The sequence below is a fragment of the Sus scrofa genome, chromosome 5 (assembly GCF_000003025.6).
Source record: "Sus scrofa isolate TJ Tabasco breed Duroc chromosome 5, Sscrofa11.1, whole genome shotgun sequence".
Classification (NCBI taxonomy): domain Eukaryota; kingdom Metazoa; phylum Chordata; class Mammalia; order Artiodactyla; family Suidae; genus Sus; species Sus scrofa.
The window spans coordinates 39,027,451-39,049,808 of NC_010447.5; the positions used below are offsets into that span (position 1 = coordinate 39,027,451).

The window sequence follows — 22,358 nt, forward strand, 5'->3', positions numbered from 1 at the left end:
TTCCCTCCAAGATGGTTCTGAGATTGTCTCCTGAATACTGACCCAGTGGGCAGCTGAAGCTGGCATAGCCTAGAGACCATACCTCTGGCCCTTTCTCAGCTCTCCAAGGTCTAGGATCCAGACAATGGGTTTCTATTTGAAGGAAAGACCTGTCTTTTTAAAATTTTTTTATTGCTATTTCTCCAACACATTTTTTTTCCCACTGTACAGCATGGGGACCCATTTACACATACATGTATACACAATTTTTCCTCCCATTGTCATGCTCCATTGTAAGTATCTATACATAGTTCTCAGTGCTACACAATAGGATCTCATTGTTAATCCATTCCAAAAGTAATAGTTTGCACCTGTTAACCCCAAACTCCCAATCTCTCCCACTCTCTCTCCCTCCGCCCAGGCAACCACAAGTTTATCCTCCAAGTCCATGAGTTTCTTTTCTATGGAAAGGTTCATTTGTGCTGTATATTAGATTCCAGATATAAGTGGTATCATATGGTATTTGTCTTTCTCTTTCTGACTTACTTCACTCAGTATCAGAGTCTCTAGTTCCATCCATGTTGCTGCAAATGGCATAATTTTGTTCTTTTTTATGGCTGAGTAGTATTCCATTGTGTATATCTACACCACATCTTCCCAATCCAATCATCTGTCAATGGATATTTGGGTTGATTCCATGTCTTGGCTATAGTGAATAGTGCTACAGTGAACATGCGGGTGCATGTGTCTTTTTTAAGAAGAGTTGTGTCTGGATATATGCCCAAGAGTGGGATTGCTGGGTCATATGCTAGTTCTATATATAGACTTCTAAGGTACCTCCATACTGTTCTCCATAGTGGTCGTACCAGCTTACATTGCCACCAACAGTGCAGGAGGGTTCCCTTTTCTCCACACCCCCTCCAGCACGTGTTATTTGTGGATTTATTCATGATGGCCATTCTGACTGGTGTGAGGTGGTATCTCATGGTAGTTTTGATTTGCATTTCTCTAATAATCAGGGATGTTGAGCATTTTTTCCAGTGCTTATTTGCCATTTGTATATCTTCCTTGGAGAAATGTCTATTCAGGTCTTTTGCCCATCTTTCCACTGGGTTGTTGGTTTTTTTGCTGTTGAGTTGTATAAGTTGCTTGTATAGTCTAGAAATTAAGCCCTTGTCCGTTCAAACAGATCATTTGAAACTCTTTTCTCCCATTCTGTAAGTTGTCTTTTTGTTTCCTTTTTGGTTTCCTCTGCTGTGCAAAAGCTTGTCAGTTTGATTAGGTCCCATGGGTTTGTTTTTGCTTTTATTTCTGTTGCTTTGGGAGACTGACCTGAGAAAACATTCATAAGGTTGACGTCAGAGAGTGTTTTGCCTGTATTCTCTTCCAGGAGTTTGATAGTGTCTTGTCTTATATTTAAGTCTTTCAGCCATTCTGAGTTTATTTCTGTGCATGCAGTGAGGGTGTGTTCTAGTTTCATTGATTTATATATGGCTATCCAGGTTTCCCAGCAATTCTTGCTGAATAGACTGTCTTTTTCTCATTTTATGTTCTTGCCTCCTTTGTCAAAGATTAATTGACCATAGGTGTCAGGGGGAAAGACCTCTCTTACCAACTCTTGAGGAAAAAATCATTTCCAATTTTATCTTATTTTTAAGTGATTCTAGAGTTTTTCTATATAAGGTACATTGTTCATAGTTTGGAAAAAGTAATTTTTAACAACAGCTTTATTACATGTATAACTGACATGTAATAAGTGGCACATATTTTAAGTGTATAATTTATTAAATTTATATATATAATATACTCCAAATTCATCAATACAACCAAGAAAATAAGCATATCTATTACCCCCAAAGTTTCCTCTGCCCCTCTTTAATCCTTCACTATCACTCTTACTTGCCACCCTCATTTTTGCCCTGAATTCAGGCAATCACTGATCTGCTTCTTATCACTATGGATTACTTTGTATTTTCTAGAATTTTAAATAAATGGAATCATGCAGTATGCAGTCTTTTTTTTTTTTTTTTTTGGTCTGGTTTATTTCCTTCTTATTGATAAGTAGTGTTTATTTTAGAGTATACTATAAAATGGATCAATTTATCATTCATTCTGTTGATAGACATTTGGGTTGTTTCCAGTTTGGGCTATTACAGATTAAAGCTTCTAAGAATTTTATGAACAAGTCTTTGTGTAAACACATGGCTTCATTTTCTTGGGCAAATACCTAGGAGTGGAATGATTGGATCATATAGTTTTTGAAGAAGATGCCAACATTCCATATACTCATTCTTTTTAATTTTAACTATTCTAATAAGTGAATGCTACATATTTTCAGCTTCTTGAATTTGTTTCATAGTATACTGATACTTTATTTACTTATGATTCCTTTTTGTCTTTCATTTTGGATGCTTTCTATTACAATGTCTTCTAGTTCACTCATCTTTTCTTTCACCATGTCTAATCTACTGCTAATCCCACAGTGTGTTTTTCATCTGAGACACTGTAGTTTTCATCTCTGCAAATTGAGTCTGGGCCTTTTTAATCTTCCAGATCTCTACTTAACATATTTCCTCTAGCTCTTAGACTATGAAATACAGTTAAAATAACTGTTTCAAAGCCCTTGTCTACTAATTCTAATACCTGGGCCAATTCTGGTTTGGTGTCCTCATTGTGGGTCAAATCTTCCCACTTCTTTGCCTGCTTGGTAACATCTTAATAGAGATGCCAGACATTTTGAATTTATCATGGTGTGTGCTGGATATTTTTGCATTCTTATAAATATCTTTGAATTTTGTTCTGAGACAGTTATATTACTTGGAAACAGTTTGGTACTTTTTTAAGTTTTGTTTTTGAAGTTTATTAGGAAGACTAGAGCAGCACTTAGTCTCAGGTTAATTATTCCCCACTACAGAGGCAAAATCTTTCTGAGTACTCTATCCAATGTGCTGTGAATTATGTTTTCCAATCTGGCTGATGGGAACAGGTACTATTCCAGTCCTATGTGAGCTCCTGGAAGTTTCCTTCTCATCTTTCTTGGAAGTTCTTACCACAGCCAAGAGTAGTTTTCTGACACACACACAATCATCATACTCTGTTTAAAATATAAAGCTCAGTATGTTTCAGAGCTTCCCTCCTCTGCAGTTTCTCTTCTCCAGAACTCTGGGCAGAGGCCTTTGTCTCTCTAGCTTGTTAGTTCTGTCTTTTCAACTCATGGGGTCAATCAGCCCAACCTGGATTCCCCCTACCTACACAGCAACTTGAAAATTCTTTTAGAGCAGTAATTGGAGTAATTTTAGAACTTACCTTGTTTGAGCCCCATCTCTCAGCATCACTTTCCTTAATTTTCTTGGTCTCCAATGTCTTAATAACCTTTGTTGCATATATTTTTGCTGTTTTTATTTTTTTTAATTGTTTCAGGGTGGAGGGTAAACTTTGCCCCAATTTCCCCAAATTGGCCAGAAAGAGAAGTCAATTATTTCTTTTTGAAAATTGTTTATTTCTACTACATATCCTCAATATGATGAGGAATAACAAAAAATAGTAATAATAATTGTATCCTTATGGGAAAGCTTATGAATTAGGTTATATCCCCCTGGGCTCCCCAGACAATACAAAGCTTCAGTTGGAAAATGGGGAAAAGTGAGCAGTCCTTCCATAATGTTTAGACGCAGAAGTGTAGAACTTTCTGAAACAGGGTCACATAGAGAAAGGAAATCAGAAAAGAGCTGCTTCTGAGAAGAGACTGATTACAACATGGGATTGTGAGTCCACTGGAGAATAAAAGGAATTCACACTTCATTCACTCATTTAAAGCTCCTCCCTTTCCTTTCAACTATCTAATTGCTGCTTCCTTTGGTGCACTGAGAACTCTGAGCCCCACCTGCCCTTGCTAATGAGCTTTTGCTCTAGTCTCCAGCTAACCTCATGTCTTTCTCCCATTTTTTTTTTTTTTTTTTCCAAGCCAAACCTTTTGTCTTGCACATCATTTCTCTTACTCAGTTAACGAGGTGGGGAGGAATTGCTCTAGGAAAGCAGCCTTCTATTATAGACCTAAGGGCATCAACCTTAAAGGAGAGGACAAGACTATCTAGGACTTTTATCAATTTAGAGGACTTGATTGCAACTGGTGACAATTTTCTGATTAAAAATTTTTTTTTACATTTTTTTTTGATCAAGTGGATGTGAATTTTAGTTTTAACCTAAAAACATGTGCCTTCTGAGTATACACATTTAGATAAAGGTAAGACTGAGAAACAGATAATATATCATTTATTTCAGATAGAAAATGAGATTCCAAATAGTGCTTTTCAGCTGATCGTTTTTGCATTGACTTCCATATTCACACTACTCTAACAGCACACCTTTTTATCACAATTGTGTAAAATTTATGGCAGAGAGTTAATAGAAGTGGAGTACAACTCAGAAGGAACATGAGACATTCCTGAATTAATGGAAAGATGTCATAGGTCAGATCATATTCTCAATAGTGATGTGCATTAAAAAGCCATTATAAAATGACCAGTACTGGAACTATGAAAGAATGATGCCTTTTGATCATGAAAGGATCCAGTAAAAAAAAGTACAGAGGATTTTCTCTTCTTGGAGCTATTGCCAGTTTATTTCTGAATGAAACTAAGAGGCATAGAAACAAATAGTTAAAAATTTAGTCCAAAGAGAGACTTGGACTCATACAGAATTTTTAAAACTTGATTTTAAACTAGTTTCATATATAAACTGATTTATGTATGTAGACAGAACCAATACTGGAAGATATATAGGTAGATAAATTTATAGATGGGCAGATGGATGAATGGATAGATGGATAGGTTGATAATCTTCAAAATGTCATTATTTTCTTTGCACTGAACAGTATAATGGGATAGCAGGAAACATGGGGAGAGAAGAAGAGTTTCAACAGCAGTAACAAGAGATAGGCTGAAGTTTGATTGAGATTAGTGTTTCTATAAGTATGGTCTGAAGAGCACCCACATCATATGCAAGTACCTGGGCCTCTCGTGGATATATTCAATTGGAATCTCCAAGAATGCAGCCCAAGATTCTGCATTTTAACATACTTTCCTAGTGTTCCTACTTGACATAAAACTTAGGAACTCTAGGTTTCAAGCATAGACTCTGGGATCCAGACTTCCTGGGTCAAAAATCCAACTCTACTATATAGATGCTTTACTACAGGTATGTTATTCGGCATCATTTTCTTCATTTGCAACCTGTAGGTGATGATAACAATGCTACCTGCCTAATAGGATTATAAAAGAATTAAATGAGTTGATATAGAAAGTCCTCAAAATTGCACAGGGCAAAATGTGTTATCTATACAAGTACAACAAGCATAACTAAATCAGCCCGGTTTCAAATTTCTACACAGGAATTAAAAAGTAACACAATATCAACAATAAGTTACAAGGAGTAAAAACACAAGTTGGATCCACAACATTCTCTTTAGCTTATCATTTGGGGATCTTTTGGTGTGTTGTATTTTGCTTTTATTAGCAAAAGACACCCTTTTGTGAAGCTGTCCCTTGCTGTCCTAGAAGATATGGCAGCACCAAATAAGTCCCCTCCATATATAACAAAAAATTCATTGCTCTTCTTAAGGTTCTAGTGAATTCTGGTGAATTGTTCTCACCAAATAAACAGCAAATGCCTTTGAAGGAAAAAATGATTCTTCATTCAGCTCTTGTCTTGTCAAGATGCTCTGGATAACACAGAGGCGTCCTAGTTGCCTACCTCTGAATCTTAGGTGACTCAGCTGTTTCAACCTCACTCATACTGAGAGGAATTTACCTTGTCTTAGCTCCATAGTCTGAATTTTAGTATATATGTTGCTGAAGTGGGTAAAACTCTACAGTTTCTAAAAAAGACAGATTCTTAAGACAATATGTGGAGGAGATTCTGAATAAATGGGGTTCAGAAACTTTTCTCATATGTCCTTGGTTCAGACTGGATAGAGAGATAAATAAAATAACCCAGTGAACAATGTCCCTTTCATAATTCTACAATTTCATTTCCACTGCCGACCAGGATGTGACACATGGGACAAAGAGAAATCTGGCAAGGTGTGTGCCCAGTCTCTTCTGAACCAGGGTTTCAAATTATCAGCCTTCTGCAGCCTCTTTTGCTTTTTCAACCAGCCTGGCCTCCCTGACTTCTACTTCTCTACAGCTCCCTGTCCCTCTCTTATTCCCTAAACTCAGTCCCTCCTTAATCTGTATAAACATCCATTGTGATCAAGACCAACTTCTTTAACTTTGCACCAAATCTTCTCATTCTCCACTCTGTCCCTCTCTCTCTACACTCCAGACACACTGAACTGCTTGCAGGTCCCCAAATGTGCCTCTGTTTCTCTCCCTACAGCCCTTCCTTGCTGTACCTTTTCCCTGGGACATCTCTTTCACCCACCTCTGCCCCACCTATCACTTGACTCATGTCTACTCATTCTTCATAACTCAGCTAAGACATCACCTCCTCCAATGTCTTACCTAATCCAGTCCCTCCCAATTACACATCAATCAGGCCCTTTTCATTCTGTGTAAGTCCTATCTATTCATTTGTCATTTCTTCTGAACTATTATTACATCCTTAAGGAATCAAGTTTTGTTCATTCTTGTCCTGCCACCCCCTAGCAGAGGGATTTACAATGGTACACCCCAAAGTACCTATCCTTGAGACAAGGATGTTGGATGGTGACCATGTGTTTGAGAATGCCACAGCTGTATAGTTCAATGGAAATAACACACACTTTAGACTCAGGCACATCTAGGCTTAAATCACAGCTCAGCCACTTGCTGTTTATGATGGTAGGCAATAAATTATACAAACCCATTTAAATCCAAGTTGTACACCTGCAACTAAGAACAATAATCCTTACCCTGCAAATACGTTGTAAGAAATGAGATAATACATACATGCCCAGTGTCTGATAAAAGGTAGCTTTTTGTATTATATTGATAAGAATCAGAATTTATTCCTATACAAATCAGATCAAAGTCAACCATAACTCATAGACAGTGTGTTATAAGTTCTTGAAAGAGACTCTGAGGTCTCACACAAGTATCTGAGAGATTCTCAGGACATTAGTTCCTGCTAATAAAATATACATCCTAGCCTTCTCAATAGTCCAATTAATTTCAAGTCATGTGGTTCAGCTTTCAGTCAGTGTCACTACAGGAGAAATTCCCAACTGTGCTGAAAGTACTGGTCAATGTCACATGACATTGCTAGTAATTACTAATACTATTACTAACTAAAATCTTTTTTGAATTTGGTACTAAATGCTACATATGCTTTTCTGAAAAAAATTTAATCCTTGAAACCAACTGATAAGACATTCATTCTTGTCCCTGTTTGACAGTTGAGGCTTAAGTTAAGCAACCTTACAGAGTTCCCATTGTGGCACAGCAGAAACAAATCCAACTAGAAACCATGAGGTTGTGGGTTGGTCCCTTGCCTCGCTAAGTGGGTTAAGGATCTGGCGTTGCTGTGACCTGTGGTGTAGGTCACAGATGCGGCTCAGATCTGGCATTGTTGTGGCTGTGGTGTAGACTGGCAGCAACAGCTCCGATTGGACCTCTAGCCTGGGCACTACCATCTGCTATGGGTGTGGCCCTGGAAAAGACAAAGGACCAAAAAAAAATAGCAACCTTCCAAGGTCACACACTGACTTAGTAGGATACAGCCTTCAAGATTTCAGAAGATACATTTGGATGGAAGAGTCACTTTGTTATTTATCTTTCATGGTTTGATAATTCACACTGACAGCATATGAATAACTTGAATATTTCTCATCTGAAAGTTCCTTTTCCCCTAACTTGGTTAATTTTGTCATGTGAATAGTTTGAGCAGTAGGTCAAAGAGGGTTTTGAATTTCAAACTTTCCACCAGAGCTGACATTACCACGGTCTGGGATCTGCTACAGATGACAGCTCAAAACAAGAAGGTTTAGCTACTGCTTTTTCAGGCTTGACTAGACTAGAGACTCCAAAACAGCATGGCAGGTGCTGTAATTAAGTGTGCAGGTTTCAGTGATGATGGAAAAATTTCTCAACTCCCACCATGGCAGCATGGGGCTATTTGTCAATTGGGGCTTATTTCTATTATGCAGGTAATCTTGTTCTTTGAGCAAAAGCAATTGTTTTTTCTGTGCCAGTTGGCATGATTCCAACCTCATGATACTCTAGTGGGAAAGTGGTTTATTCTGAGTCCGTTAGTTCTGCAGTTCATTAGTTTTCTTCCATTGGTAATTCATTCATTTATTTTATTTTATTTGTTTATTTATTTATTTTTTTGTCTTTTTGCCATTTCTTGGGCCGCTACGGCGGCATATGGATGTTCCCAGGCTAGGGGTCTAATCGGAGCCATAGCCACCGGCCTACGCCAGAGCCACAGCAACACTGGATCAGAACCGCGTCTGCACCCTACACCACAGCTCAAGGCAAGGATGGATTGTTAACCCATTGAGCAAGGGCAGGGACTGAACACGCAACCTCATGGTTCCTAGTCGCATTCGTTAACCACTGTGCCACGATGGGAACTCCCATTCATTTATTTTAAAATTAATTAATTTAAATTCATTCATCAAGCACTTGTTATCTAATGACATAGCAAGAGGCATCACGGTACAGTAGCAAGAATGGATTTTTCAAGTCAGGTAAACATGGCTTTGCATCCTGCCTTGTAGTTTACTAGCTAATAACCCATATGGGTTTAAATGGATGGTAAGGGCATGGGTTTTGGAGTCAGAAAGACTTGGCTTTAAAATTCATCCCTGCCCACTTATTAGATCTATGACCTTGGACGAGATTCTCTGAGCTTTAGCTTCTCCACCTATAAAACGGAAAGAATAACACAATATACCTTATAGAATTCTTGTGGACAATTAAAATCAAAGTGAATATAAGGCACCCAGTATAGTCCCTGAGAAACAGTAGATGCTGAATAGATTTACTTCTCTTCCTTCTCCCACTAGGTCCCAGGCACTGCAGGAATAGATATATTTGAAATTTATGACTGACTTCAAATAAAAAAGGAGAATTAAGGAAAAGGAAGCTAACATATTGAATACCTGCTTTGTCCCAGTCATCTGTATGTGATGATACCACTGAATTTAAGTAAACACATACCTTTATTTATTCACTCAATCATTCATTCATTTCTTCGTTCAATCATTCAGTAAATAATTCTTCAGCACTTCTTGTGTTCCAGGCACTTGCCTAGGCCAAGTGAATGAATGAATAAAATGGACTAAGTTCTGGTTGATCTTATATTCTAGAAACCTGTATCCTGTCTGCTCTACCTTGCTACACAAATAAAGAGCCTTGGAAATTAAAAAAATAGAGAGAGAGAAAATAATATTTCCAAGTTAGAAATCAGAAAGTCTTCATGGAGAAGGGAAAGTGGCAAGTCTAATCTAGGCCTCAAGGACCACAGGGTTCAGAGATGTGTTGTGATGGGTGGGGAAAACAGCATACGTAATAGCCCAGAGGCAAGAAAGGGCAGGATCTGTGAGGAAGCAGTGAGTTTGATTGGGTCATTGGGTGGGGTACATGAAAGTGAGTAACAGGAAATCTTGTAGAAACAAATATGGAAATCAGATGGTGGTGCATATTGAAAAGGAGACTGAAGAGTCTAGACCTCCCTTGTAGACCATAGAGAGTAAGTTTATTGAACAAGGAGGTAATAGGAATGAGGGTATGCTTTACAAATATTAATTAAATGTAAAATGGATTGAGACAAGGAGAGACTAGAGACAGACTTAGGAGGCTGTTAATTAAACATCACTGGGTATGTTTGAGGTTTTGTTTTGTTTTTGTTATATTGACCAATGACAAACAGATGATCAGAAAATTCAGGTAAATCCTTTTTCATCAGAGTTTACGAAGGTAAAAGTGGGTTTTTAAAACAGCCAACAGAAGTTCCCATTGTGGTTCAGTGGGTTAAGAACTGACTAGTATCCACAGAATGCAGGTTTTATCTGTGGCCTTGCTCAGTGGGTTAAGGATCCAGCATTGCTGTGACTGTGGCATAGGCCTGCAGCTGCAGCTCTGATTCAACCCCTAGCCTGGGAACTTCAATATGCTGCAGGTATGGTCCTAAAAAGAAAAAAAAAAAAAAACAGGAAAGGAAACTTGTTCAGTTGAGAAAGCACTACATGCTATCATGGAAAGAACCAATTCCTTCAATGTATGAAAAATTTTATGTCTTTAGTAGAACAAACTAAATTATATATCAGAGAGGGAAAAACCTGAGACAACAGACCTTATGGTATAATTTTCACACTAAGTTGATTCTTAGGCCAGAACTTTAAATGACCACAAGCAAATTCAGACTCCTCAATAGGTTTTTATAATAAAAGCTATAAAACAAGAATAAAGCTAAACATTTATAAGAGAACCTTTGCAAAGTGACAAATGCTTCCAGCTCATTTTTGTTTATTAAGAAAAGATGATGCTTTTCAGTGCTGTTGATATTCTTTGTGGCCAGTGGTGGTTTTTGTTTTTGTTTTGTTTTGTTTCTGCTTTTTAGGGCGGCACCCACATGGAAGTTCCCAGGCTAGGGGTCAAATGGGAGCTGTAGCCACTGGCCTACACAACAGTCACAGCAGATCTGAGCTGCATCTGTGACCTACATCACAGTTCATGGCAACGCTGGATCCTTAACCCACTTAGCGAGGTGGGGGATTAAACCTGCATCCTCATGGATACTAGTCAGATTGGTTTCCACTGAGGCATGGCAGGAACTCCTGGCCAGAGGTGTTATTGGTCCAGATCTAGCTCTCAGCTAATGGAGAACAACACATTCCCAGGCTAACAGGAGTGACATAGCATTTTGCCTTCAAAACATCACCTGCTTTTTCTACTTTCTCTGGGTTTCTGCAAAACCAAACTCAAACTACCCCAGATTGAAGTCACTATCTTCCCCTCTTCCATCCCCTCCCAACCCAATTTGCTCCTGTCCCCACCTTTCTATTTATTCAACGAAAACTTATTTAGCACTACTCTGTTCCTAGTTTTGTAAGGGTCACTGGGATCTCTACTATAGGCATTACCAATCAACAAAACCTTGGAGTCATTTTCAATTTCTCCCTCCCTCCCACCTCTCACTTCCTGCCAAGCCAACCTCCCAAAAGACTCCTAACTGATGATGACAGATCTCCCCTTCACCCTCACCTAGCAATTCTCTGATCTGGACTCTCTTCCATGCATGGATCCAACCTGGGATCTTTGAAAGTCTTGGCACTCGAAGTGTGGTCCACAGATCAACACTTGCTGCCATGGTATCACCTGGGAGCTGGTTGGAAATTCAGGCTCTCACAACAGAATCTGCATTTTAACAGAACCCCCAGATGATTCATATGCATATTTGAATTTCAGACACATTGGCTGAAAACACAAATCTGATTCAGTCATCCCCAGTAGACATTCTATTATAGGGACCAACAAATTACAGCCCACAAATCTAATCCAGCTCACCACCTGTTTGTGTATGGCCTGTGAATTAAGGATTTTTTTTTTCACATTTCTAAATGATTAAGGAAAAATTAAAAGAAGAAGAATATTTCACAACACAGGAAAATAACACGAAGTTCAAATTTCAGGGTCCATAAATACAGAGTTTTATTCAGTTTATGCCCATTCATGTACATATTGTCTAGGGCTGCTTTTGCACTAGGATGGCAGAGCCGAGTAGCTACAACAGAGACTGTTATAGCCAGCAAACCCTAAAATATTTACTATTTGGCCCTTCGCAGAAAAAGACTGTTGAGCCTTGCTCTAGAAGGAAAACACACATGATAAAAAACAAAAAGCACTGAAAGTTATGAGATATGAAAGAAAAAAGAAAGACCTGAACAAATTGCTTTCTATCCTGTGTAGCCATAACAGGTGCTAATACCCTTCTATCATCCCATGGGTTATGTTGATGGTATAGTCTTCGGAGAATAAGGACAAGATTCAGTTACTTTCATTCAGTTTCTTGGCTGCTGATTTTTTTCCCCTAGATGGATAAAGAGTAGGTTTTAAACATGACGAGAGCAGGAGGATTATCCTGGGGGTTCAGATATGAAGAGAGAATCATGAAGGATTTGAATAGATTGTTTCTACTTAGGTCCATATTCCTAAAGTGAAATAAGTAAAAAAACAAACAAACAAAAAACAAAAAAAACAATCTCCTCACTCAGAAGAGCTAAATGAATCACCACAGGGACCCAAAACTCTTGCTGTGGGCAGTAATTCTTCCCCTGAAGGGAATGTCTCAAAGTTCCAAAATTCAGTGTTTTAAATAACAACACCCACCTGCAGGCCTTCCACCAGTCACATTGTGCTATGAGTCATTAAAAAGATCAGTTCAGATTTCATTCATTTTCCAAATGCAAATCCTTTTGAAATAACACTGTCAGAGCTATTTCTAGTATTTTGCTCTTTGCTTAATTGATACATTCCTTTAGAGTCATTCTATACCACTAAAGAAGCAGGTGTAAGAAAATAGTTTGAATTCCAATTCCATTCCAGAATGAGAAAGAAGGGGAAGTTCATGGACCAAGGACCTTCCAGAGAAGTTGTCACAGAAACATTGAACATCGTAAAGCCAGAAAGTGATTGATTTTCACTCTTCATCTCCCATCCTTGTATTCACAGTTTCAAGAACAGCTAACTAAATGATTTTCCATTCATCCAATAGGAAATTATGCCACCAGCTAACAGCAGAGCCAAGCACTATAGTGGGTCTCTCAGCTACCAGGGTGAATAAGCTATTACTCCTGTCCTGGAGAAGTTGATTGCCTTGTGGAAAAGACAGAAGCAAAGGCAGAAAACTGCAACACAGCACATTAAATGCTACAGTTGAGAGTGAGTAAAGTTTCTGTGTGATACCAGAGGACACTCAGCTCAGGGTGATGGGGTCAGAGAGCCCTCCCAGAGATGATGCCTGAGCTGAGCTCTGAAGACAAGGAGAATCTGCCAGATCAAGGGTCCAAGATTAGGAGTAAAAAGGGTGTTCAAGGTACAGAGATATCAGAGATGAGGCAGTGTGATCCATCTGAATGGAAAGAGGGTACCACAAGGGGAGTGGTAATGTAGAAAGTAACATAATGTCTTTTCTATCAAAGGAAATCTTGGTTACTTCATTTTGCTCTGGTTTTGGCTGAAATGCCTTTTTGGGACCCCCTCCTCTTTCCCTCTTCTCCCAGTAACAATTTGTTTCAAATTAGCCAACCTAGAAGAATGTACACCCTGACTTGACCAATGGGAAGGGGACAGGTACATCACCTGCACTAGGGATAAATAGGGAGGGTCTTTTCTTTGCATGTGCTTTTTGAGCACCCATGCCCTTCTGCAGAAGTAAAGAGCCTTGTCGAGGTCTCCCCGTGTTCATGTGTCTCGGTTTTCAACAATGATGATCCGAGCCATCTCCCCAACAGATCTGGGGTCTCATCCAGGATTTGGGGTCCACTGGAACACAGATTCTTGAGGATGAGAGATGCATCCCACAGCCTGTTGTGGTGGCCCTAAATTGAGAAGTCTGCACCTGTGAACTTCAAACCCATGGAGGGTTCTTGACAATGTGGGAAATCATGTGATGACATGGCAACTCTGTTAATGGACCAAGGTAGGAAATATCACAGGTGTGATTGTGTACCTCATTGGTGGTCGGGATGGGGTCATTAAGCCTCAAAGGGTCTCAGGTGATACCGGCAGTTTGAGGTGAAATCGTAAAATCAGAGCACACCCTTCAAAACATCTTGGGGGAGACCAGCAATTTTGGGGTGAAATTAGGGAATCAGAACATGATCCTGGACAATGAAGGTCTCAGGTGAGACCAGTGATTTTGGGTGAAATCAGAGGATCAGAACACGATCCTGGGAAATGGGAAGTAAGTCTTCCTGACCTGTACCTCCACTTGGAGGACTGAATGGGGAAGGGGACCAAATTCCTCCAGACTGTCCTCTGGGATTGATATTAAAGTATGGGGGTGACAATCCATTGATGAAGGACAAAAAGAAGGGAAGAATGATTAAATATTGTTGTTTTATCTGGACACAGACACCTATTCTTGCCCCATCTGTCTTCTGGCCAAAGTTTGGATCAGACGAGGATTGGGTCTGTCAGCTGTTTATTCAGTTTGTCCAGGACAAGTCACTGGGGTCTCCAGAGGAAACTTATTATGCTCTCCATTGGCAGCGGGGACTGGTGGTCTTAATTCCCTTCAGAGCACAGGACCAAAAGGGAAATGAGGAGGAAACCCAAGAACATTCTGGGACCTCCTCCCCTCCATGGGACCCCCTTGGCTCACTGCTGCCACCTTAGAATCCCCAAAATGGTGCTGGCCCCCACTCCAGCCACAGCCACCACTGCTGTTGCTGCTGGGGGAGTATGGAAGGGGCACAGAGCCCACAATGCAAGTGCAAGGGCACTGCTGCTGCTCACATACTTAACACAGGAGGGGAGGGGTGCAGAGCCCTGTGCTGGCACAAGCACACTACTGTTGCTCAGAGTCAGAAAAGGAGGATTAGGCCACAGGCACAAGCATGCTGCCCTGGCTCAGGGGATCAAAGCCCACAGCCTCAACAAAACCAAAGGATATGGCAGGGCCTTATTCCAGACTTAGTGAAGAGTTAAAACAATGTCAGGAGTTCCCATCATGCCTCAGTGGTTAACAGACCCAAGTAGTAACCATGAGGTTGCAGGTTCAATCCCTGGCCTTGCTCAGTGGTTTAAGGATCTGGGAGCTGTGGTGTTAATTGCAGACATAGCTCAGATCCTGCATTGTTGTTGCTGTGTGTAGGCTGGCAGCTGCAGCTCTCCTTGGACCCCTAGCCTGGGAACATCCATGTGTCATGAATGAGGAACTCAAAAGACAAAATAATAAGTAAAAATAAATAAATAAGACGCATATATAAAATAAGGGATTGGAAAGATAAACTATTAGAGAATTTACTAATATATAAAAGGTATATGTGAGAAGGAATAAGGAATGGAATTCTATTTTATCAAGGGAAAAGAAGAGTAAGCCTGTTTTCTACCATGTTGTTTTAAATGGAAAATGGGGGACAAACTAATGGATACAGAAAATGCTGGAAGGTTTGTTGGAAGTAGACATTGAGAGAAGGGTTATACATTGTCAGAACTCAGCTTAAAATAAGTTTAATTGAGTAAATTAATTTTAAAATAAGCTGGTACAAAATTTGAACTTGGCTTTTCTTTGTTAAGAAAACAAAGTTTCCTTGGAATGCTACTTTGATAACAGATTATATAATGTTGTTTTAAGTGATCTGTTGTATTTGCTTTTGAGATCTCTTGTAACTTTGGTTAAGAATGAAATATTATCCACAGCGACCTATGATTCTATCTGACCAAATTAAAAAAAAGATTTATTTATAAACACTATCAAATTCTAATTAAAGTGCTTTTAACAACTAACTTTAAAATGCTTCACAGGATCCTTGAGGCATTCAAAAAAGAAAAAAAGTTAAATTTACTAGAATTATTTGGAATGTTAAAATACGTAGAGAGTATTATCAAATGAGTGATAAACCTCAGATTATATGGATAAATAGATGTTTTTAATATAGATATTCCAGAATTTTTACAGTTTCTGAAATTTGGATATATGCTGGTACTATGTTATAATTCTTTTTTTTTTCTAGTTATTTCAAATTGCTATGTCACAACAGTTACCAAGTTTCATTGTTAATTTGCATTGCAATCAGATTTAAAATGTGCCTTAAGTCTTTTGTCCCTGTTAGTCAATGGCTTTACTCTGATACCTTTGCAAAAATGTTTCCTTTTCTAGAAGATCTATAGAAAGAACTTTTTTTTTTTCTTTTTTTGCCATTTCTTGGGCCACTCCTGCGGCATATGGAGGTTCCCAGGCTAGGGGTCGAATTGGAGCTGTAGCTGCCGGCCTACGCCAGAGCCACAGCAACACGGGATCCGAGCCGCGTCTGCAACCTACACCACAGCTCACGATAACGCCAGATCCTTAACCCACTGAGCAAGGGCAGGGACCGAACCCGCAACCTCATGGTTCCTAGTCGGATTCGTTAACCACTACGCCACGACGGGAACTCCAGAAAGAACTTTTTTTTTAAATAAAAGTTTCTGACTTCCAGACCTTAATGATGAGCTGAGTAAGAAATTAAAAAAAAAAAAAATTCTAAAAGGGAAATTGATGATTTCATAAACAGTTGAACAAAAGGGATTGGTTACATTGGACTGTGTGAACTGGTGGATATGGTTATAATTTTATGGTCTCTATTTAAAATAATACTGACTTTTCATCTGCGTTTTCCAGGTATAAAGAAAATCTTCCCAACAAGCAATTTGGTAAATTATACCTTTGTAAGCAGAACTGAAACATTTCTCTCTTCTCTCCCTGATTCTTCAGAGAATGGAAACTCAGGTTTTCAGAAACTTTATCAGATAATTAGGAAGGCCACCTTGTATGTAGCCTGTAAAAAACTCAAGGATCTGGGTTTTTAAAAGGGAAGGAATTCACCAAGATTTTTAAGATAAAAATCTTTAAGACAAACCATTCACATGACTTTCCTAGCCCTGAGGTGCCTTTTAAAAGCTTAGTCTAAGATTCCTCATAAAGTTCCAACAAAGCCAATTAAAAAATAAATCTATATGATCAATTTTATTCATGTAAGTCATCAGGCCAAGGTTGCTGACACCAGACTTAATTGGCAAATAAATTAGTCTTGGTTTGACTAATATTTGATAAAAATGAAAGTAATTTTAGAGAGAAAGAGATGTTTCAATGAAAACTTGCTAAATCTGTTAATCTCGTTCTTTTACTTATGGTCAGTATCACTAAGACTTACTCCCTAGTAGTTCTTTGCTATTATGTTATATTGATGCAAAGTTTAACTGAGCTTCTAAAAGAACATTCTAAGCTTATTTCTAAAGTTTATCTCAGCAATCTATTTTTGGATAAAAATCAGATGCCCCAAAACCTGCAACAAGGGGACCATGTGTACTAAAAAGGACATAATATAAAAGGACTATTTCCAAGCTTCTAGAGGAAGACCCTGATACCTAACTATGGAGCCAGGAGGAGGTACAACAATTTAGGGATTTAAGAGAGGCACTGACAGGTGCCCCTCTTCTGGCTCTACCATCCTTTTGAAAAACCTTTTCATTTATTTGTAAGCATGGGCCCTGGGATCGCTCTAGGGGGTCCTCACATAGAAACATGGAGAAAGCCACCAGCTGGTGGCCTTCCTTTTCTGCCTCCTGAACTCTGTCACCAGAGGATGGCTGAGTACATACAGTTGGTAGCTGCCACTGCCCTATTAACTTAAGGAAACAGAAAACTCACCTTTGGAGGAAGGCTGACTGCAAGTATAAAAACAGGATATGAGGACACAAATGCCTGTTTGAAATGGATAAAATATTCTGTGGACACACTACACAAAGGCAGCTATTATGCTTGTGCCACAGGGAGACCAGAGGCCCAAGTGGTTCCTTTCCTCTGGGATGGTTGTCAGACCCATAGGGTCTCGACTGTGTGATGGCCCTCTTCCACGACAAAATGGCTTGAAATAATGAGTCCAGTTAGACTCTGTCACTACTATTCCCTGAGGTCAAAAGTTCTGTGGGTCAGCCCCCAAAAACTGTTCAGCAGCCAAATGAAAATGTCAACTTCTCCTCAAGTCTAAAATGACAAGAAGCAAAGGCAACTTTCTTAGGCAACTTGACCAGGTGCAGCCAAAGCCGGTCCTACATCACCCCCACAATAAATCCCTGTTCCAAGTGCCCCGAGATGTCTGGTGGTATTGTGGGAGTCCACTAATGGGCATCCCTCCAGAAAATCAAAGTGACACCTATACTTTGTTGCAATTGGCCATTCATTTCACCCTGGCATTTAGGCCCCAATATCAAACACAGCCAATCCTGAGAAAATAAGACATTACCAGGGATGGTGGCACTTTGACCCCCAGGTCTGTATTGACTCAACAGGTGTTCCAAACAAATTTTTTTTTTTTTGTCTTTTTGCCATTTCTTGGGCCGCTCCCGTGGCATATGGAGTTTCCCAGGCTAGGGGTCTAATAAGAGCTGTAGCTGCCAGCCTACGCCAGAGCCACAGCAACGCAGGATCTAAGCCACATCTGCAACCTACACCACAGCTCATGGCAATGCAGGATAGTTAACCTGCTGAGCAAGGCCAGGGATCGAACCCACAACCTCATGGTTCCTAGTCGGATTCATTAACCACTGCTCCACAACGGGAACTCTCCAAACAAATTTAAGACAAGAAATCAGGTAGCTGCTGGGTTTGAACCTGCTCTCTTTTTGTGATCAACCATAAACAAAAATGTTGATTGGATAAACTACATTTTTTACAATCAACAAAGATTCATTAATTACACCAGAGATGCCATTAAAGAAATAGCTGAACAGCTAGGGCCAACTAGTCATATGGCATGAGAAAACAGACTTGCTTTAGACATGACGCTGGCAGAAAAGGGTGGAGTCTGTGTAATGATTGATAGCCAGTGCTGTACATTCATTCCCAACAACACCACCCCAGACAGAACCATCACCAAGGCCCTACACAGATTAACGGCCTTAGCAGATGATCTTTCAGAGAATTCTGGTATCAATGACCCCTTCACAGACCTTTTAGAAAATTGGTTTTAAAATTAAAAAAATGAAAGGGACTAATAGCTTCAATCTGTATCCCTCAAATTGCTGTAGATAGTATCCATGTCTTAGTTGCATGTTGTGTAATTCCTTGTGCCAGGAGACTTATTCAAAAATTAACAGAAACTGCCCTAACAAAGCAACTGGGCCCCCCTCCCCACCAAGCCAATATTCTCCTGATGGACACAATAGAGCATGAGAGACAAACCATGCTCAAAGAGTTTGAAGAAAAGAATATTTGATAAAAAATGAAAGGAGGGAATTGTGGTAAGTAATGTAATATCTTTTCTATCAAAGGAAATCTTGGTTACTCCATTTTGCTCTGGTTTCAGCTGAAACGCCTTCCTGCGACTCTCCCTCCTCTTTCCCTCTTCCCCCAGTAACAATTTGTTTCAAATTAGCCAACCTAGAGGAATGTACACCCTGATCTGACCAATGGGAAAGGGACAGGTACATTACCTGCATTAGGGATAAACAGGGAGGGTCTTTTCTTCTTTGCATGTGCTTTTTGAGCACCCATGCCCTTCTGCAGAAGTAAAGAGCCTTGTCGAGATCTTCCCATGTTCATGTGTCTCATTTTTTGACACTGATGATCTGAACCACGTCTCAACAGTAAGAAAAGAAAGGAGAAAGCCCACAGAGTCAGGTAAAGAACAGTGTGTTGTTGGTGGGGTGTTGTGATCATAGTTGTATTTCCAAAAGCAAATTAATTGTTGTGTGAAGAAAGCACTGGAGGAGAGGAAGACTGGAGGTAAAGAGAAGAATTTAAGAGAACACTGCCAGGAAGAAATGGTGGTGACTTAAGCCATGAGGAAGATAATGGAGGTGGAGAAGAACAAGGCTAAGGCCACAACATATGGCCATGCAGATAGGGTCATGCAGCTATTCCCTGCATGAAACATTTTTCCAAGAGTCAAGGGGTTGCAGAAAATCAGACTGTGGTCTGCTGGCCAAGTATGGTGGGTTACCCAGTGTGTGGGAAGGGAGCCCTTTCTTATTTATCAGCCAGACATCTTGCTAACAAAGGTACCATTTTGTTATTCTCACGATGTCACCATATCTGCGTGCAATGTTGAAGACCCTATCAAAGCATAGTCAAGCATATTCTAGAGATTTTTATGGAGGAAAACAGCTGGCCAGCTATGGGAATTAGAGAGAGAGAATCAGACAGGACACTACCATGTTCAGCCCAAGCACTTTGTTATTCACCAAGGCAGGAAGTGCTTTTTCAGTCCTAGCTGAGCTCCATATCACCTATTCAACTCAATTCCTTTTTTGCTGTCATGAATTTCATATGTAAGTTCAAATAAATCCATTCAAATAAAAAAGGAATATATTTTACTTACATTTAATGTATTTCACCTCTCTTTGTCTTTTCCTGGTTATTTTTATGCCACTTCTGAGACAATATGATGTAGCAGGAAGAAAGTTTTACTATGGAACAAACCATAAATATCAGCTCTGCCAACAGTTATAAAACCTTTCACTTTTCTGAACCTCAGTTTATTTATTTGTGAAATGGAGATGATAATGCTTATATATAGGGTTGCTATAAAAATTAGTGAATATAAACCACCTCACCAAGAATCCAACACATGCAAAAGTGAACACTCAGTACCTTCAGATACAGTTATTATTTACTGATCAAATATTCTGTAGCTTACTTCTTCACTTATCAGTTTCTATTTCAAGCTTTATAGTCCTGTCATCCCTTCCTTTTATACACCCAACATTATGATAGCAGTCAATAGCTTACAGAAGTGCTTGCCTAGTTGCCAAAACCTCCCACCTAAAAGTCTTAAATGTGTAAGTTCATGTAGTAAAAGTCCATCTAAATTTTAAAATCATATCAAAAATACAACTGCTGAAAAATAGTGGATTTCCAATGATGAGGGTTGATAATACTTGTGCTCATTTGGGAAGTTTTCCTGGAATTTATCAGAAAATGAGTGAAAGTAAAGGAAAGAGAACCCAGATCTTATTAGGTCATGTAGCTTACATGACTTTCCATAAGTAGGAATTCTACCTTACATGGTTGGATTTAGAGAGTGCTAAATGTATACTGTGTGTCTAGCACTATGTTGGATAATTTAGGAACATTTTAAGGAAACCATGGCTTCTCCCCTTGGGAAATGGGGATTCATTTTCTGTTTCCAATTAGAACATTTGAAAAGTTAAATTCTATTTCAATGAAACTGAAACATTTAGGTAGGAAGCAAGATCTCAGCCAAGAACTTTTAGTTAATCTTCAGCAGCCAGTGCATAAAAAGATGTTACTGGAAACATTTTCGGATTTGTTTATCTTAAATAATGTGATCCATTTTCATTTTGAGAAAAGAAAATAATGAATTCCACAGGGGAAAAAAAAAAAAAAAAAAAAAAAAAAGGCTTGCATGCCTGGCTGAGTCATACTGTGTAAATTTTTTCCAGTAAGTTACATTATGCTGGATGCAGTTCAAAAGGGAAAATGTCAAACACACTGGGGTTCAGTCTGGCATGCGGGTGGGTTTACTCAAGCACAGAAATCAAATATAGGCATTGGAGCCAATACTTTAGAAAACAGCAGAATGGCTTATAAATCAGAGCTGGAATTTCCAGAAGTTCTTTTTCAGCTGAATCCTACAAATGCAATATAAATGAGCAATACACAAGAGACCAATCTAATGACATTTTATTGTATTTCTCTCCTAGAATCCTAAAGTAGAAAAAAATTTAGACACTGTAAAATTCAGCCCTCTTCCCATACAATAACTCCTTCTATGACAAATGGATCTCTGACAGACTTCCACACTTCTACTTAAAAATTTTTGGTAATTTAGAGTTCACTACTTTGTAGCTCCCCTTTCTTAGCCAAATGACGTCATGCAGAGGAAAGGACCTAGTGTGATGTAAGTCAAGATAATAATAGTGGTTACCTATGGATGGTGCTTTTATGGGGTTTGTTCATCTTTTGCTTCTCTGTATTTTCCAACTTTTCTGTAATGAGTTTGCATTTTTTACAATGAGAAAAAATAAGTATTTAAAACCTATAAAGAATTCAAATATTAACATTGAGATGTTTCCAACTTTTAACTATAAAAATCAAGGCAGAGTAGTATTAATTGGCTGAAATGAAGCATGAAAACGACCAGTGTTCCAAAAATCTGTGACTAGGAAATACCAGTTTCAACCACATCATTATGACAAAACCAAGGTGCTGTTGCTCAAATTGTTTTCAGCTCAACTGCCTCTTGATCAAATTCTATGCTACTTTGTCATACCTATGGGATGACAAGGTTTAGAAGCTGCATATACTACAATAAAACTTTTAAAAATGAGAAAAAAAGAGAAGCTGCATCACTTTGTGGAGTGTAATCAAGCTAACACTGAGGAGTTCCCATTGTGGCTCAATGGGTTAGGAACCCAACATGGTATCCATGAGGATGTAGGTTCAATCCCTGGCCTCATTCAGTGGGTTAAAGATCCAGGTTTGCCATGATCTGTGGGGTAGGTCGCAGATGTGGCTCAGATCCAGCTTTGCTGTGGCTATGGTGTACCTTGTCTCAGGTGTGGCCATATAAAGAAAGAAAGAAAAGCTAACACTGAACAAAATTAACATATATGATCTGTACTATAGTCATATGAATAAATTTTTAATGTGGAACTTCACATTTTTCTTTGGTAAGTGTGATTGTATCCCCTTGTTTCTTCCTTCTATGAGGTGTGAAGCAGAGC

The 22,358-nt window shown here is 39.1% G+C and overlaps 1 long non-coding RNA gene across 1 annotated transcript in view; it reads left to right on the top strand.

Annotated features, from left to right (window-relative positions):
• The window catches only part of LOC102163684, a 37,107-nt gene extending 22,402 nt beyond the window's left edge, over positions 1-14,705 (top strand). Inside the window, exons 2-3 of the long non-coding RNA XR_002344050.1 lie at positions 12,679-12,845; positions 13,418-14,705. This is a non-coding gene — a long non-coding RNA (uncharacterized LOC102163684). The remainder of the gene's footprint in view (positions 1-12,678; positions 12,846-13,417) is intronic.